The sequence below is a fragment of the Haemorhous mexicanus genome, chromosome 12, assembly GCF_027477595.1.
Source record: "Haemorhous mexicanus isolate bHaeMex1 chromosome 12, bHaeMex1.pri, whole genome shotgun sequence".
Taxonomy (NCBI): domain Eukaryota; kingdom Metazoa; phylum Chordata; class Aves; order Passeriformes; family Fringillidae; genus Haemorhous; species Haemorhous mexicanus.
The window spans coordinates 20,645,907-20,649,760 of NC_082352.1; the positions used below are offsets into that span (position 1 = coordinate 20,645,907).

Below are 3,854 nucleotides of genomic sequence, written 5' to 3' on the forward strand. Positions count from 1 at the left end.
ACCGCGGCTCCGGGGCGCGCCACCGTGCCGGCCGCCGGCAGTGCCCGCCGCTGGCTCCGCCCACAGCAGCGCCCCGCCAATCAGCGCCGCCCACCCCGCCGCTAGGCCGCGCCTACCGCGCGGCTCCTCCAATCAGCGCCTCCTCATCTAGCCGCGCCACGCCCCTTCAGGTAGCGGACGCCTGGTCTATAACCGACACAACCAGAGCGCTCGCCCCCTAGCGGGCAGAGGGACCGTGCGCATGGCGGGGCCGGTGCCCGGTAACGGGGCGCGCTGCGGGCCGGTGCGGGGCAGGAGCCGCGTTCTCCGCGTCCCGTCACGCTTCCTGCTCCAATTCCATGAAAAAAACAGACACTCCCTTCCCTTCGAAGGTCTGGCTGCGGGAGAGAGGAGGAAAAAAAAGGAGGGAACCATATTTGCCCCGTGTGAGGATCGAACTCACGACCTTCAGATTATGAGACTGACGCGCTACCTACTGCGCTAACGAGGCTCCTCTATAACCGTTCCCGCGCGCACCGCTCTTGTTCCTGCGCCACCGCCTCCTGGGCCTTTCCTGGTGCTCATGTCTTCACCGCCATTCCCGGCATGCTGCCTGAGAAACCTCTTTCCTTACAAAAATCTCCTTTTCTGCACCTCTTTTGATCGCTTCGTTGTTTTTCCCCCCCATTCCTTCTTTTCCCTGCTTTTCTGCTAGCTAGACCTCTGATTTTTTGCAAATGGCTCCTCTTTCCCACAGTGTTCTGCAAGAAACATCTTGGCTTATGTCTTTTTTTGTATTTTTTTTTTAATTTTGAAAATGGCTCCTTTTTATTCCATGTTGTTCTGCAAAACAGCTGCAGAGTCCTTTGGGGTTCTTAAGCATCCTCATCCTGCTGGCCAGGAATAGACTGTGAGGGCTGTGCTGACAACAGGCTCACGAGGAAATCAAGTTGCTTCCACATAATTAACAAAAATCAGAGCCAGCCTCGTTTGCTGTGAAGAGACGCTGTTCTACTGGGATTTCTGCACTGGAATGAGCTCCCTGCTCTCAGAGAGTGCTCAGCACAAGAGGGTCCCCAGTGATGCTGGCTGAAGTGCTGCCCTGAATCCTAATGGAGGGGCCTCACCCTCAGCGAGGGTCCCATGGATGCAGTCGCCATGACAATCGAGCAACAAATCCCCAAACTGGCAGAAGACGGGAAAACGGAGATTTAATTGATGCAGAAAGTCTGAGAGCATCGCCCACGAGAATCGCTGCAGGGAGGCTGCTCTGCAGAGCAAGGAGCTGGCAGAGGATGGAGGAGGAACACCCCTTTGGACACTGTAGAATCCCAAAATGGTTTGGGTTGGAAAGGACCTTAAAATCATCCCATTCCACCCCCTGCCATGGCAGGGACACCATCCACTAGCCCTGTCCAACCTGGCCTTGGGCACTGCCAGGGATCCAGGGGCAGCCACAGCTGCTCTGGGCACCTCCCCACCCTCCCAGGCAACAATTCCTGATTCCCAATATCCCATCCAGCCCTGCCCTCTGGCAGTGGGAGCCATTCCCTGTGTCCTGTCCCTCCATCCCTTGTCCCCAGTCCCTCTCCAGCTCTCCTGGAGCCCCTTCAGGCCCTGCAAGGGGCTCTGAGCTCTCCCTGGTGCTTCTCCTCTCCAGGTGAGCACCCCCAGCTCTCCCAGCCTGGCTCCAGAGCAGTTTTCCCAGCTTTTGGAGCAGCTCCCTGGCTCCTCTGGGCTCTCTCCAGCAGCTCCACGCCCTCCTTACGCTGAGGGCTCCAGGGCTGGACACAGAGCTCCAGTGGGATTTCATGAGAGCAGACAGAGAAGAGGGGAGCATCACCCTCCTTGTCCTACTGCTCACAGTCCTTGAGTCTCACCAGACCAGATGAGATGCTTGAGCTGCCCACAGATTTTGCCAAGGGTCTGATGGGCAGTTCTTGTTGTCGGGGTCAGGACACCCTGATTCCAAGGATCTGGATATGGGATGATGACATGATGAGTCCAGGCTGCCTGGCTCATGGTACAAACAACACTGCTCCAGCCCTGGGATGAGTAAATTCTCAGCTTCTCCCAGGCTGAACCGCTGCATTCCACCCCCTGACTCTGCCCACGGGCAGGATGAGGTGTCATTTTCAGTGCTGTGCTCATCCTTTGGGGCCTCAGTGATGGACAAATGGAGTGCCCCCAGTTCTGATTACATTACAAAAAGCTGCTCCAAGCATCTAAACGGAGGCACATGGGCAGTGAGTCATGTAAAGCAAACATCAAAGCTTTGGAAAGAGGGCCGGAGCTGTTTTCCACCTGTAGGGAATCACGTGGCTTTTCCCACATTACATTCTGCTCAGCTGGTACTTAAAGGTTCTGACACAGCTTTCATGGCCTTGTCATGTCTGTTTGTTTAGGAAGTGATGGGTTCATGGAGGGGACAGGGGAAAGTACTGGTGGCAAGGATTTTCGTGTGAATGAAACAAAAGATGTCTTGGGTGACATTGCCTGGAGCAGAACCATGGCAGAATACAGCACGCACATGTTTTCCCCTCTTTTGCTTTTATATTTATATCTGAACTTCGTTTTTTTTCTCCTTTCCCGATGAATGCTCCTGCTGCCTAATCACCCTAGAACCTTCTCTCCTTTCCCTCACCCACCTGACCCCTATAACCTGACACCACAGTCTTGGCTCCGTGGGTGCTGAGCCACACTTCCCATCCATCAGACTTCCCTTGGCCCACTGACCCCCTTCCCAGTCCAAGCCAGCAGAAGGCAGGACTGGGAAGGGCTGTGATGGACAGCCCATCACAAATCCATGCCAATTCCCACGGAGCTCCATTGCCCCGTGCTGATTTCCTGCAGATGGGGAAGGGCAAAGGGAGAAGGCAGCGCCCACCTCCATCCCACACTGATGTCAGCCAGAGCCCAGCAAAGCCTGAGGCAAAGCTCCCAGTGCTCCAAGTGACTATATTTCCCCTTCTAACAGGACAGAGTGAGGGAATCCCAGCCCTTCATCACATCAGAGAGGAGAAACAATTGCTGTCTCCAATTTCCAGTGCTGTTCTTGTGGAGCATCACACAATAGCTTTGGAGCCTGGGCACGTCCAAGGTCACTGAGGCCCAGAAGGTGGAGACCTGGTGCACAACAGGAAGGTTATAACTGAGTATCACCTTCAACTTCAGTCATCAAAGTCTAAAAGTGCTGCTTTCTCCCCTGTCTTCCCAGATCCATTATCCGAATCAAGCAGCTTTGTTTGTGACAGTAGGGAAAACAGGAAAAGTGTGTTATCATCATCTCCCATCCTCTGTGGCACTGTCTGAGCACCTTCCTTGGAAAACATTCCCGAGTAATGGCCCGGAGCTCTCCAGTGCTGCTGTCTGAGGCAGGCAGCTCACAGCCCTTACCACAGGGCTCTTGGAAAAGGATGTAGAGAAAGGGGAAATGTTATTGTTTCATTTCCCCTCAGCAATTAAGGAGCTGATGCAGCTCTCACTGTAGTCAATTAGTCTTCACGCTCACTAAAGGGCTTTGGATGGGTCCCAAAGTTAGTGTCCTCATTTTCTGCAATCCTGGAAGTGTTTATGCCTTCCCAGGCTCTGAGCAGGGATGAGCCAGCTGATGGCATATCCAGCCAATTATAACCAGAACAGAGAGGGGAGAAGGATTTATTTTCCATTTGGCAAGAGGGACAGAAAAATATGGCAAGGCAGGCCGAGACAGATGAACAAACCCTGTCTGCAAGCCCTGTTTGCCACAGAGAGTATTTGCAGCATGTTTTCTTGGCGTGAGCCTACACTGAGATTTCTGCTTTGTAATAAAAAACAAAGACTGCTCCTGCCTCCTAAAAAACTGCTCCCATCCTTGGAGGGAGAACACATCAAAG

At 53.8% G+C, this 3,854-nt stretch overlaps 1 non-coding gene across 1 annotated transcript; it reads right to left on the reverse strand.

Moving 5' to 3' along the window:
- Positions 1 to 417: 417 nt before the first annotated feature.
- TRNAM-CAU (transfer RNA methionine (anticodon CAU)) lies at positions 418 to 490 on the reverse strand. The gene has a single exon. It is a non-coding gene; the product is annotated as a tRNA-Met (tRNA).
- Positions 491 to 3,854: the final 3,364 nt, after the last annotated feature.